The following is a 15,953-nucleotide window of genomic DNA, read 5'->3' as shown; positions in this document are numbered from 1 at the left end:
TCCTTACAAAGATCAAAGGTAATCAAACTTAACCCACACTAATAACATGCTAAGACCGAGACTAAAGGGTAATAAGGGTCAAGTTCTGTGGCACACAATCACAAAGAAACAGGAAGAAAGAATCTCTAAACCCAAAAGACAAGAAATGATAAGTTAAAGAAGAAATGATGCGTGAACAACAATAATAAAGGAAAAACTTTATTCAACAAGGATAATGCATGACATAATATTACCTCTGTTGTGTTTCAGTAATCCACGAGGCCTCATGCTCTTACTTCTGCTTTTATGTTGTACTGCATACATTTCCATGGTCATTTTCTCTCTGCCTAAATGTTGTGTAACTGGTACAGTGTGATAGCTATTTTTGTTTGGATACATTCAAATATTTCTAAACTGGAGGTGAGAAATGCATTTAAGTGACTGATCTCAGCGCTCAGCATGCACTTATAAACTTTTGGTTGAACCCGGAGGGCGTTTTGCTTGTTTCATTGGATGGTCTTTGATGTGATAATTTAATTTTATACTTTCTTGAGACTGGGCACATATTGTACTTGGTAGTTCAAATGATTAAAGGTTGTTTGGAGGGCCTGACATTTCCATGCCCTCACCATGTTTTATAACTCAGATTAGAAATGCAGCATGGTCACAGTCTCTGACTGTTTGTAATAAAATTAAAGTATGCATAATGTAGTTCACACAGGACAGAGTTTAAGAGTAGTGTTACACAATTTATTACACTGCTGTGTTGGGTATTTGATTCTGGTTGGTCAATCCTCTGTAGCAATGATTTGTTATCATAGCAAACTGGTGATATGCTGCTTTAATCGCAGACCCTTGAGAACAAATGGTAGGCTAACAATATCAACATGCAGGACACTGTCTGGTTAATTTGATATCTGTTTGTTCACAGTGAGAAAACCAAAGGAGAAATTAAAGACAGAAACTGTGGGATGAGACAGTTTAGTTTAATGTGAGTAATATCTGCTGAGTTAGCTGATTTTAAGAAGGCTCAAGATTTAACTGTTACTATGAATAGTCAATAGATACTATTGATTTATTAAATAAGAAGCTGAGTAATAAGCTGGTCCATGTATAGTGAGCAGGTTACTTTAGCTGAGGAACCCCTTCAGGCTAAGACAAAAACCCTCCACATTCTGTTGGGTTCCAATCTGATACAATAACCCACTCACAATACATTATCTCTCACATAATTATTAAAACAATCATCTCAATTAAAAAGTGATGTATGAATTTACAGACTGGTGCCATTACAAATTCTGGTCTAAAAAGCTTTGAATGCTAAGGCTAGAAAAGCAACACATAGGTGTAGTTTAATTGCTTGGTGTGGAGTGTGGTAACTTTTTTATGACTGACTGATGTTATGCTTTCTTCTATCTAGGTGCTCATTCAAGAAGTTTGTTTGTCTGACTTTGATGGACCACTAAATGTTTCTATTTTTATTATTATTATTAGTAGTAGTAGTAGTAGTAGTAGTAGTAGTATTAGTATGATATCAAGTTCACTCCTTCTAGCTAACCCCAGTTATTTTAAGTTAACCAAGCTATATTGGGCTTGCATTATATCTACAGTACAAATGGCACATGTGGTGTTCATCTTTGTTATTTGAGTTTAAAAAGTGTATTTTGATTCGGATAAAGGTGTCTTGAAGTAAAGATCTGGTCTGGATGATTGATTAGTATTGTTGCACTCCCAGTCATCTAAAATAAGGATTTTTAGCTATAGTTAATCACATTATGATCTAAATATCTATCTCCTCTGGTGTAAGATTACTATGGTTGCAAATGACACACAGTTTATAATCTGCATGAAAAAAAGTATGGCAAATCTTTCAAAGAGGAGTAATTAAACAAAAAAAAACTCTTGGTACAGTACCGCTTCACACCATTCCTTAGTCCTCATTGAGTCTAACAGTCTCACTTTATCATAAAGTTGAGTCTTCTATCAATCCAAGGTCCACTTTCACAGTACTCTTTAAAAGGTCAGATCCATTGTCTATTTCCTGCGGTGTCGTACAGTTTAATTTAAAGACAGAAGCCACTTCAGGCATGACAACAAATCAGGCTGGACATTCACTCCAACACTTCAGGGATAGACAGGGCTGATCACAATGTTGGTAGTGCCCTCTAATGACCAAGACATGAAACAACCATATTTACCTTAACATGTCAAATGTATGTAGCTATGTACATTCAGACAGAAACTGATCTTAACTCTGAGGTGTCACTGTAAGGTAATTAATATTAATAATTTAGATCATTAAGAATTTATTCTGTTTTGGAAAGATATCAACAGCTGATTATTGATATAACACATGACTGCTGCAGCCAAATAATTGTATTGCAGTGTTTTAGATTAAATTAATGGCTTCATTGAACTTTAAGTTTGCTTTAAAAAGCAATTAACCCCTATTAAGCAGCATCATCAAGGTAAAGTTTTCCAGATAGAAATGTGTAACTGTGAGACAAGCATTTCAACTGCAAGGTGTAGATTCTAAACTGTAAAATTAAACATTTTGAGAGTGGATACACACAAGAACTGATCTGGTATCAGCCATCCATGTCCAAAATGTCATTTAACTCAAAGGGCTCAATTAAAATCAAGAAAACATATGGTTAAATCAACTGAGTGAGTGGTCTGCCCTGATTTAATTAATGTAACTGAAGGCAGAGTTTTATAATGACACTGACAAAGAAAGTATTAAATGTGGATCAGTCACATGTGGCCTTACCTGATTCTCTTATAAAGGTCAGTGTCAGTGATACTACTCAGACATTTCACTAAGAAATGTCATCAGCTTGAAATGTCATGAAAACATGTTAAGGACAAGAGAACCCTTTGTGCTTGTGTGAGTCGTGTTAGGGGGAGGGAGGGTCACTCGTGTTCAGGTGCACTGTGGAATCCATGTAGAACATTTGGTGTCATTTCAGCCTCTTATTAATGTGTGTTTCTCTTTCTGCAAGCCGTGCACAATAAGAGACTTTTGTGTACCTACTGCTCCTAAGGCGTGGGCAGAGATGAGAGTGACTGTCTGTGGGGGAGCTTGCAGTCCACTGTCCCAACAATGAACCACAGAACAAGAGAGAGACAGTCAGATTTTTTGGTTGAATCACAACACTTATTGTGCAAGTTAATTTTCTATACAGAGATGACTTAAGCTACTAGTGGGTATTTTCAAATGTGGATGCAAGATTAAGAAAGTGAAAGAAAAAAAGGACAACTTACACTTGACAAAAGGATATGATATTTGATATTTAAATATCAGATTTAGGATTAGTGGAATCATTCTTGCCAAGAAAACCAGTTTCTAATATCACATAACAACCAACAATCTAAGGCTGTGAGATTTTTGTTTGGCTGTGAGTTCAAACAAACGCTCATAATTTGCACTAAATCCCACAGATCACAAACTTAATCTTCCTCATATCTGCAGAATAATATCTCTCTGAAAGCCAGTTTACATCTTCCCTGAGGAGTTTTTACTGGGTATGACACAGCCTCAATTCAGAACTAATTTCTATATGACCCACCAAAGCAAACCAGACCTACAGATGGGACATTGATTTATTAACTGTAGTAATTCATAATGTCTGTTAACTCTTTCAGTGGGTCAAAAAAAAAAACAGTTACCAAAGTGTCATGAAAGCACTCAATCAAACCATAGACTCCCTAAACGGAGGAAAAAGTCTCAGCGATGTCACCCACTGGTCTTAGGAAGCATAACGAGGCCAAATGATGGTGGTCACGGCATTGGAAAAGCTGACTCCAACTAGGTTCCAGATAATCTGGAAACTGGTAAAGAGGTGGAGTTGAGACTATAGCCTTGCCCCCTAGCCAAGAGCTACAACGCACCCACCTGTCAGCTCAACCAGCCTGATTATGCAATTGTTAGATAAATCCTAACCTCAATATAATCAAAACACATGAGATATAAAAAATGTGCAGTTTTCATGAATAATGATATGAGGTTAAAAGACCAAAACGTTTTTTGAATCAGGCTTTAAACAGCCCTAAAAGGTTAATTTGGTCTTACACCTTATGTTATAGTTAAACATTCTTGTCACTAGACCTGTGTGTTATCTTCTTACTTTGTTTTTTGTTTGTTTCAACCACAAACTTCCTCAGTCTTCCTCAGAAGAGTCACATAGTATTGCTTTGATTTGTCTGCCAGCCGTTTTATAGAGGTTTGCTCATCCTACCTGAAGCGGCAGGACAACCACGCCCCCTGTTGTTCGACAGTCATAGGACAGCATCCCATGTGTGTGACAGCATGTACGTAGGCCGCCTCATCCTGGTTTACTGTCCTCTTGGCACACTTCCTGATCTCTACTGCCTTCCTTATCCAACGCTTGTATCTGTTGCTCTCAGAAAGGATGACCTTGGCTTTTTCCCAGTCCATGATGTGATATTCTCTCTTGCAGTGTTGAGATGGCTATAAACATGTCAAATTCAGCAGTAAAAATCTTCTTTTTAATATGGGTCTTAAAGGGGTTTCATTGGCTTTTGGAGCCTGCCTCGAGTGGACCCACGAGAAACTGCAGTGAGCACAACTGCACTTGCTTCATTTTTCAAAACTGAAAGGTTCCTGCTTTGTCCAAACACACAAACTGGAAATTAATTCCCTAATGTTTAAAAAAGATGATGAGCTAAATTTATTTAAATTCACATTCATTGAATGTGATGGAGATGGAGATGAATTATACAAGTAAAAAAGATTTTGAATATTACATTTTGTGTCAGTTTGTTGGATCAACTGTGACAGTGTAGTCTATATATTGGACCTGTTTGTTATCAGGCTAAACTAATCCTAACTTAATTTGTATTTAAAAGAAAAGTGAGTAAGTTTCGGATATCTAATTCCAAACTGGAGGTCAATAAACCCATCCTCTATGGAAGAGAAATCTAACATCCTCCTGCAGCTTAACATCAAAAAATGTGGGAAATCTACTTTGTAAGTAAAATTGAGTGCATAGGTGTCATGTAACTAAAATTTTCTCATCACCATAAAAAATCACTCCCAGAACTAAAATTATTCCAATCCAATATTATTCCAATATCAGCCTGAAATCAAAGGGTCATCTGATCCTGTTCACTGTTGTGCAGCAATTTAGGGGGGGAGTGACACTGTTAGCGCAGGAAGAAAGTTACTGAAAAGGAGCACAGTTGATCAGGAATGATTGTACTTTTTGTCAATGAAAAAAAGATGCATCACAGGAGTTGAGTCATCCTACAAACACAGTGGTACTTTGTGATGGATGTGAAAAGCCTGGGCATTTGTTGTGTCCGCTGTCTTGTAGAGCAAAAGCTGTTTGACTTCTAGGTAAAAAGAGATTTTCTTGTTGTGAACTTTCAGGTGCCAGATCTCCTGAAAATGTTTGGGGCTTCATAGATGAAATATCATCCAATGCATAAACAACTGACATTTGGAATCAAAATAGACAGGACTTTTGTCTTATTTATCTTCCTTAGACTTGCACTCAAGAACAGATCATCCTGAATTCATCATATGAGATGAACTCAGTAACTTTGGTGGGTAAGCCTGTTTAGAGGATAGAAGTTTAAATAGAGCATCTCAAATATTTAAAAAGTCTATGGAGATGAAACAGATTGTGCAGTGACACAGATCAGGCCATTACACTGGGAACAGAAAAACAGCAGATTTCTCATAATGACTCTTGTAGGAACTGTAAACATCACCCAGAAACACCTCGAAACTCTGGTTTACATTTCTTTGTAAAGCCACAACATGTAAGAGTTTCATTGGTTCCTTCTGGTTATTACTGGAAACCGCATTTTCCATGTTTTAAAACCCTGGCATACAGTGGTAGGTACCTCCAGTAAGCCAGCTTATTCTGTCATATCCCAGGTCTCTTATTTGTGTTTTTAGTAACAGAGGTTTGAGCTTTTGCCCACACAGTGTAAACAGCTGACATCGCCAGCTCATGAGCAGAATATGTGCAGTAAAAATCCCTTGCAAAGAATCATAATTTGACTGGCAGTAAGTCCATAGATTGAATGTTATAACAAATAAATAGTCTTGTTTATTTCTGGCTGTGTTAAGTACTTGATTCTGAGTGGTCTAGACCTCATTACAATAGTGATTCAATCTCAACAACAAAACTGACGCTAGAGACATGCTGATCACACATCATATCAAATCAATCTGTGGTAAAGAGTCCAGCACATTTCACCTCTAAATGTTAATTTCCGTCTCAGGCTGGTCCCGAGAGTCTGAAAATAATGTCACATAGAGGGCACAGATGTGAGAGCAGCCTGAGGAGCAACTGGACCACAGTAAGGTCCTGTCCTGCAATCCAGCCTATATGGCAGCAGAGCCGGTGAGTGCATCTCTAAGTTGCTGATAGCTACAGAGAAACTTAAACTTTGAGTGACAGTAGTAGCGATATTAATAATACATATATGTTTAAAGGTGTCAATTAAAAAGCTCAGAGAAGAATGAGAGTTGAATGAGAACAGAAATGTCAACTAACTAAATATACCTGTTCACCTTGTCTAATATGACATTACTTTGATGGAAAAGTTCAGTTTAATGTTATTTACAACAATTAAGCAGGCAAACATTTTAACTTTACAGTGAGTAAAATGTTCAATTTAAAATTAATTTGTACAAAAAAGAGGCTGTTCAGAATCTGTTGCCATGGAAGAGTTGAGAGTGTACAGAGCTTGACTGCAGTTTGCAGGCAAATGAGTTGTGGAATTGTTTTTGTTTGCAATCTGTGGATTTAGTTTTAGCCACAGATTGTAAAACCTTGGCATGGTGTCGGCAAAAATGGTTTGTTGTTGCAGTATTTTGATACGGCCTCACAGAGCTTAAATACAGCAGGACTTTAAGGACAAAATGTGTGTAAACATCGTCTTTTAATGTTGTATGCTCTGACTTTATGTTACTACCCACCGCTGACACTGTTTTGTCAAGAGGGACCTCTGTACAACACTGATCACTGTACAGCGGCAACCATAGTGCCTCCACACGGGTGGGGCTTAATTACAATTGAAATAAACAATTCCAGGATTGTCTGAATTTATATTGAATTGAGAAAAATATAACATTATAGCAATGATGAAATGGTTTTTACTCAGCCCTATAGTGAACAGGTTGTTACGCAAACTAAAATCCCTCCATGGATGATACAAGACCTCTCTGCTTTGCATCATAGAATCTGATTGGGGTAACTACCTGTTCATAATACATTATGCCTTACATAGTGACTGCTACCATCATTAAGTAAAGATACAAAGATTTGTCAACAAATAGTTCAGCGAAATAATCATGAATAGGTTGTTTTGTATTGAACAAGAATGTTTCCAAGGCAGTTTCAACAGTAAACGATGGTTGTGTTTTGGCAGTTAATTTACATGGAAACAGTGTTTTGTACAACTGAAAACACAAACCTTTGAAAGCAAGTTCCAGAGGCACATTTTTTGAAAATGAAACCCTTTCTATTGCATGTAAACGAATGATACGGGGATCCTTTGAATGTGGTAACATCACAACCCCATACTTGCATGCATACTACATTCCCTGTCAAATAGCAATGTGGAAGTGGGAGGAAAAGAACAACAATGGTGGACTGTTGAGCCTGTGGTTTTTGAGAACGTATTCACCATAGTCTTCTTGTTTGTTTGTCCTCACCGCTCTGTTGAACAACAGCATTATGCACAGGCACGTAGTGGTCTATGGTGTTTAATTTCAAAGTTGTACTGCCAACATCTGGTCTGGCATGTATACCCCAGTATTTTCAGTCGTTTTTGCATTGTCATGTCAATGCAGATTTTATTTTTAAAGCAAAGGAATTACTTTTTTTGCTTTTAATGGGGCCATTCTGGAGTGAACAAAGCCTGAGGCTCAAAAAGTCTAGAACACAAAAAATATCAAAAGCAACACTCAGACCATTATTCTTTTTTTTAATGTACTCATCTTGTAAAAATAAATATGATGCCTGTTGTATGAAATTAGACACACATTGTAGCTTAGATGTGCTCAACATATGTTGCTTCACATACAATTTGTTACATGGAGACACATTTCAGCTCCACAACTGAATTCATGCCTTTTAGAGGCTTACATCCACTGTGTGCACGGCTCTCAGAGAAAATAAATCACTCTGACTGACTTCTACAACAGAAACAGAATTAAATTGATTTTCATGCCCACACTGAGTAATCCTGTTTGGATATCCTCCTGTGCTTATTGCCGTGGTGATTCTTACAGTAAAGAGAGGAGTGAAACAAGATGAGAAGGAAAATGAAGCCACTCCATTTTAAGCTGACACCATTCAAAGTGGGGATTATTAACCATTAACCATCCATTTCAGTTTGCTTACAAATGCATTCCTTTTGTCTTTGAAAAGCTTAGGTAAATCCAAAATGGCTTCTTTGAGGGGTCTTCCTCATGCCTAAACGACAGTATTTCTAAATATTGCTAATTTGTCTGACTTAAGCAAAGGGTTGAGTTTACAGCTTGTCTTTTGACAGATATTGTGTCGACAGATAGCATCAAACAAGAGGAACAGAGGTCTACACTCACTTCATGTTTTCTTTTCTTTGTATTCCCTTAAAAGCAGCAAGGGAATAGTCCTATCATCACCTTTCAGTGGAGGTGATGATGTGTTTGAACTGGCTGTGTGTGTGTGTGTGTGTGTGTGTGTGTGTGTGTGTGTGTGTGTGTGTGTGTGTGTGTGTGTGTGTGTGTGTGTGTGTGTGTGTGTGTGTGTGTGTGTGTGTGTGTGTGTGTGGTGTGTGTGTGTGTGTGTGTGTGTGTGTGTGTGTGTGTGTACCTGTGGTAGGGTATTACACTGGCACTGTAAAACTATTAGAGCTATTATTCTCTACAATGATGGCAGGCAGAATTACTATCATCAAATGTCTGCACTATTATGCTTTGGATTTGAAGAAAGAAAAAGAATTGCAAGGTATGTTTCACATTGGGGGCATTATACAGTTATATGAATTGAACTGTATAACACAAATGACCAAGTGCCTATCATTATGCTATTGTGCAATAAGTTGTGCAGCCAATAACAGTCACCCATTGTTTTGTTAGGTGCTGTTTTGATGACCTGAGTTTGGCATTATGGCTGTTTATATCTTTTATTTATTTATTTATTTTCAGTCAGAAGTGACTATATTAGGATAAGACAAAAGGAAAAGTGGTGAAGGGTTAACAAATGCTTGCATGTCAAAGTTTTACCATCACCGAGCCTAAACTCATGGTTTACTTAGCTAATTCGCTCTTTAGAAACTTTTTTTTCCACTGAACCATTATTGAAAAGGCACCAACACCACAAACTCGGCTATGATGTACAGCTCAGTAACTGGGGACAGCCAGCAGCATCCACCTGTCACTCACTGTTGGCTCAAATAAGAACTGGACAAACAGTAGCAAAACTATAAAAATGCAGCCACAAGCACAAAAAAAGAAACAGAACAAAACACAGTGACTGATCTATGTGTGTACGTCGCTTTGTGCTGTGTCTTGTCTCACACTGTCAGGATTCTATCTCCCATAACTACCTGCTAACCATACATTATCCCTTACATGAATGTGTGTGTTTGTGTGTGTGTATGTGAATGTGGTCATCAAGTCCAAAGCTTTTTAAGTCGTTAGATAAAAGATGCAGTCCTTTCATGTTACATGTGAATAAGTCAATACTGACCTTGGGTTACAGTAGGATCTCAAACAGTGGTCAATGTGTGTTTGTTCAACTCACACATCCACCCTGACCATCATTTGTGGATTTTCTCTCCTAATATCAATTCAACAATTTTCACTGAATGCCAAATCAGAACGTTCTCAGGACACTACTAGACTGGACTGCATTCTTTGTAGAAACCTTGTGCAGAGCCAGTTTCATTGGTGTACAACTATCTGTTGTGACCAGTGTGAACTGAATACAAGGTCTTTGGAAGTCACTCTACAGCAGTTATTCATAGGCCTCAGTATACACACTCTACACTATTAAAAAGGCATTAAATATGGTTACTTATTGGACTTTCCAGGCTAACTTTCAAGTTCCTTTTTGTTTATTTTGGACATGTTGCGTCATTGATTCTTCCAAATCCAAAACCTGGTTGAATTTTGCTAAGCTTGGAAGTATTTCTAAAGCCCCATTAAGTTTGCAATAACAGATTGGGCGTTTTACTGTTCAACCTTGTACTGGCATTGAAACAGTCTGAATAGTTATTCTTAGCATAACATTCATTGTGGCCCCTCTGCAGACCACTCTGTGCCTTCATTTGAGAACCAGGATGTGACTCATCTCATCATAATCTTTTAAGGCGCTCCAAATTACATTACAAACAAGGTCAGAGCACATTCAGAAGTAATAAGATTGTGATAATCATTTTTAATCCCCATCCACCCCACCCCCACTGTTACACCACGAGACAAACTGTGTTGTTTATTATATTTTCCATGAGTGCTGCAGATGAACAGTTATGGTTTCCACTCTCAGTACAGGGAATTAAAGCTTCAGCCCCTCCGGTCCCCCCCCCCCCCCACCCCTAGCCCCCAGCTCATGCAGTTGAGTTGATCGCCGATGTGTCTGTCTGTGAGTTTGCAACGTTAGACAGTGCAGACAATTATGCCCCTACCCCACAATGCACTTGGGCCAGGTTCATTTAGGTGTGACCGCGGGATTGGTCCCTCTGGGAGCAATTAGTGCTCACTAAAGGATGTGGGATGGTGGGAGCACCGAGATGTCAGACAGTGGCTCAAACCTTCGTCAGCTAAACGCCTGTTGGCCTCGGCTCCTTAGAGGGTGAACTGACAGCGTTTGGTGTTTCTGCGTGAATGCTCCCCAGCTGCAAACACCACGGCTCAGAGTGATTTCAGACAGTTCAACACAACCTGCTGCAAAGTGTAATGTCATGGTGGGTGTACTGTGTCTCTCTGTGTGTAGAAGACTGCATAAAAAGTTGATGGTGCCATGGTGCTGTAACCATCATTATGTGAACCAACTTTTGAACCTTGATTTTTGCACTTGGGCAATTGCCATCTGTAGCACTATTCAAACGAGGTGACTGTGGCTCAGTGGGTAGAGTCGGTCGTCTATCAATCAGAAGGTTGGCGGTTCGATCCCAGCTCCAGCAGTCACATGCCAAAGTGTCCTTGAGCAAGACACTGAACCCCAAATTGCTCCCTCTGTTGTTCAGAGGTGTGTGAATGTGAATGAATGAGATTAGCTAACACTGATGGTCCCTCACTACATAGCAGTCTCTACCATCAGTGAGTGAATGGGTATGAATGGGTGAATGTGACAAGTAGTGTAAAAGCGCTTTGAGTGGTCAAACACACTAGAAAAGTCCATTTCCATTTACCAAACGAGATTAGTATGACTTGGGGACCTCTGTTGATTTGTTATTTACCCCCTGACATCAGTGCTTGGTGTCACTAATTCACACTAGATAAGCAAAATCTGTAATTTACTCAAATTTACTTACATTTCCGATTGAAAACACTGATGCTCTGCATGACATCCACCTTGTTTTGGGGGGCAGCGTCACACTCTACAGAGCACAGCCTGCCGAAAAGTCATAAACAATACTGTTTTATGGATGTCTTTATAAAAAAGAAGGCATTCACACACAAAAAAAATCAACAAAGAATGCAAGTGCATTCAAAACTTTAGGACAATCTAAGATTATAACTTAATATCACATAAGTGTAAAAGCTACCATGCAATATAGCAATTCATTTTGAACCCAACCCCCAGCTATTTTTGATAACTGGGGATTTCATCTGATAATAATAAAGCACTACACTTCTATATAAAAAAAGCAACTTGGTGCAACCCACAAAATGTATTTAATCTTGTATTGAAAAAGACTTAAAACTATGAACTGAAACATAAACTCGGGGAGAAGGTGACAGACCAGAGGATTGACATCATACTGAAGAAACAGCCTTTCAATACCTTTTACACAGCAAATAGTCACAATAAGTGGCACATTTGCCTATTACATAAAGATGGCAAGATTATTTTTTTGTCAAAAACAACTACATCAGGATGAGCATGGCAAGATCAAAAAAAAGTGATAAGATGTTCATGTTTGTTGACAGATGGGAACAAAATCGACCCAAACATCACAGCAGATTTTAGATATACATTTTCAACAGTTGCACTTATGTGTAGGTATCTATTTAAAGAGAAAAAATATTTGCTGTCAGACAACCACAGATCAAAGCTAAAAACCCTGATTGGGTTCCACTTGCTTTTGCTCTCCACACTTACTGTTTATTTCTGCATGCAGCAAAGCTTGCTCATAGATGATTGATTACTACAGTTATAATTACAAATGTACAACAAATAGAAACTAGAACGCGTCACTGACTAAAAGATCCAGCCTACTGATCCTGTTCTATATACAGAGTCTGTAAATAGAGATTTCATATGATTGGTCTTATTGCAACCAGTAAAGTTGTCCTCTCGGGCACAGGCCATTATGAACAATGTAGGGTTAAGGCACTTTTGCATTTTCTCCACTTGAAGGCTATGTTCACTTTTTATATACTTTACTGTCTATGGAGTGTGTGTTTGTGCAAAAACGTGACTGGACTTCTTCAGCTGTGTTAAACAATTACGTTTAAAATGTGTTCTCTGGTAAATTAGTAGATGCCTTTGTTATGTTAATTAAACAGGCTTGTTTTCTTTTGTCTTCCCATCAAAACACTCCCAAAAGGGGAAGCGTCAGATCTCGTAGCTTTCTTCTTCATCTTAAAAACAGATGCAAAGAAGTTGAAACTTTTGACAAAACAATGTCTATACTTGTCTTCAAAGTCCTATTCATCCCTGCCAGTCACCCGTCAGCACAGGCAATTTATTCATCTAGCAGGAACAAAGAGACCCAAATTTGTTTCAGAGTCAAAAGGCAGTGATTTCTTTGGGATGTTCTCTCCATAAGACACAAATATAAATCCCTGCTAATAGCTGCTGTTATCAACATTCATGTTTTTTTCAGACTTCACTTTGAAAACACTGCTAAAAGTTTTGGTGCACTTCGACACTTCTTTTCTGAAGCTCAAAAACACCTTGTGACAGAATATCTGTTCGTTTGGCAGAGAGAACAGACCAGTTGTTATGGTAACAAGTTATAAATAGAGCAGCTGGGAGTGTAGGTGACAAGGGAACTGAGAGCTCCAGGATGAAAGACGCACACGAAATCCACCCCACAATCCCCTGCTGCAGACCTACTAACTTAGAGGGAAACTTGCACAAAGGGAGGCTTTGAAACATTAGTCGACAAAAAGGGAAAGGAAACTTGAGCTGCATAAATTACAGAATGCATTTCATCTCACCTGAATGTAATGTTTTTATTACTACTTTCTGTTGCTGCTTTGACAGCTGACATTCATGGCATGGCCTACGTTAATGTCTACTACTGAGGAGGCAAAAGTACACACACTCAAGCTAAAGTAGAGAAGTGAAGTAAGTTAGTGAAGTAAGTGCAAATTTAGAAATTTTACTATCAGTATTTAATTAAAAAGTTGTCCTCTGAGTTGCATTTCTATTTCCACTGTTTCAGTGCAAAGTTAACTGAACACCATTTGGGAGACTAAATTAAATCATTGGAACCCATTAATAACTGTTAGATTGTGATATTGTGAAATAAAAATAAACTACTTAAATTCCCCTTCCTTGTCATCTAAAAGGGTGCTGATTCACTTTAATCCATGTCACTACATTTTTCATACTTTAAACCAGCGACACATACATGAAACCTTCTTAACCACAGTAGTTTCCATCTATTGTCTCTTTTGTCTTGAAATGGCTTTAACGAGATGTTTGTCATATTGTTTTTTTTATTGTTTGTTTTTTTTGTTTTTTTGTTTTTTTTTCTTTTTCTCTTGTCTGCATATATATTTCTGGTTTGTGTCATGTTTGTCACAAACTGTCAAATATTAATGCAATTTATTCTTGCAGCAAAAGAAAAGAAAGAAAACCTTTTTCTTCTGTGCTTGTGACTGTGTGCATGCAACCATCACCATTCGTCTTAGAACTCTGGCCTATCTTTTATTGACAGCTAATATCATGTTCTGTAAAAGAGGGGGTGCACACCTAGGTGGGCAAAAAAATAAATAAAAAAAATAAGAGAAAGTGAAAGAGAGATGTTTGTCATATTGTTGTTCTACCAAAGAAGAACATGGCTGTGCTTGAGCTAACAGTGAAAAAAATTGAAGGGGGCTGTCATGGGAGGAAGAGCGTTTTCACAAAGCAGGGCCTGAAACAAGCACCACTTTTTACACCCAGTTTGTGACGTATGAAAACAAACTTGATGGCAATATGTGCGCACTGGTAAGCACACACTGACTCATGAGTACGAACATTTTGGAGGCAGGGGAAATTGGCAATGCAGGTGGTGATAGGGTGAGCTGAAGGCCTTTTACACAAATTATTTTATTACATAACAACATATTAACAGATCCATGTCATCATAATCACTAAAATCAGCTTAATTCATTTGGAAATGTGACTGTGGTGGCAACATGTGAGCCACTTCCTGTTGGCTTTGCCATCAAAAGATAAAAGTGTGTGTCTTTAAGTCAACCAAATATTGCATCATCTTTTCCTTATCTTCACATTTCAAGTGTAATGGAAGAAAAACGGACTGTATCCTAATGTAGCCATCAAGTGATAAAGGCCAAAAAAAACAACCGCGGAGTACAATCATTTTTCAATGTGCTCTTACACAGTGTAGTGTCAGTGTAATCATATATTTAATGAAGACTGCTGTGCAACACTCATGGAGTGCGCAGGGACACAGCGACGACTGAATCAAAAACTCTTGGCACATATCATTTGCACGTATTTATTGTGTTAATGAGAAAAGTATGGAAGTTAAGCGACTCTCACACAATTATTAGCCTACATTTCATCTCATACTAGGTCAAAGCAACCGGGCTAAGCTGCCCATGATGAAGCCAACAAATTAAAAGTTACATTCACGGATCAAACTTCTGTCAAATGGTATATGTGAAAAAGATCAATGTGTAATCTGCAAACATAAAAACACTGCAGTGACACCGGTGCGTAATGATGAGCGATAAATGCACTGGCACTACTGAAGGATATGAATGCTGCAGCGGCTGATTTATATACATTTTAATTACTAATTGCTAATTAATTAAGGTACTTGGCATTGACCACCTATGGACGAAAGTGGGCGTGAAGTGGGCTGAATACTAGGCTGAATCCAGTGCACATATTCCCAGGTGGTTTGTGATTTATAAAGGGGAAATTGATTGAAAGTGTCCGTGCACAAGGTTTTATAAATCTGAATTATTTTTGCCGCATGCCATTTCTGGCATATGTTCACTTTCAGTATTGATTCAACACACTTTTATAAGTGAGACCCCAAGTCAGCAACTTCAACAGACCAGCTGGAAGGCGAGGTGCTGGAAGTAGGGTACAGAGGTTTTCTGGGGCAGTCCCTTTACAGAGCCTACACAGCACTCAGGATCTCGGATAAGAGGAGGAAGAAGGCCATCTTTAGACATGGACACTGCTGAGAAAGCCTACAGGTGGCTCTGGATCAAGAGAGCTGATCCATGGGAGAGCACTGCTAGGGCACAAGTTGAGGTTTGATCAGCCTCAGCAGGGATTGCTGATATTCAACCCAAAACACCATATGACCTCAGGAAACATCACTGATGATGTCCCCCTGCTATGCATCAGAAGATGTTTCACAACAGAGCGAAGAGTATTGATTGATTTGATGTAACTGAGAAAGTCCATTCTTGTGTTGTTTTTTTTGTACTGAAGGTTCAGTTTTTTGTAAAAAATTCAGCAGAGTCCCAGTCACAATGACAACACTTCTTAACAAAATATCAAAGAACACAACAGTCTATGGTTTCTGAAGTTGTTTTTGAAGTAGTTTCCAAAAGCATTTCAGCGTTTGGTTTTTCAGGGTTAGAC

This window comes from Notolabrus celidotus, chromosome 3 (assembly GCF_009762535.1).
Source record: "Notolabrus celidotus isolate fNotCel1 chromosome 3, fNotCel1.pri, whole genome shotgun sequence".
Classification (NCBI taxonomy): domain Eukaryota; kingdom Metazoa; phylum Chordata; class Actinopteri; order Labriformes; family Labridae; genus Notolabrus; species Notolabrus celidotus.
Note: the sequence above shows the minus strand (reverse complement) of the source record.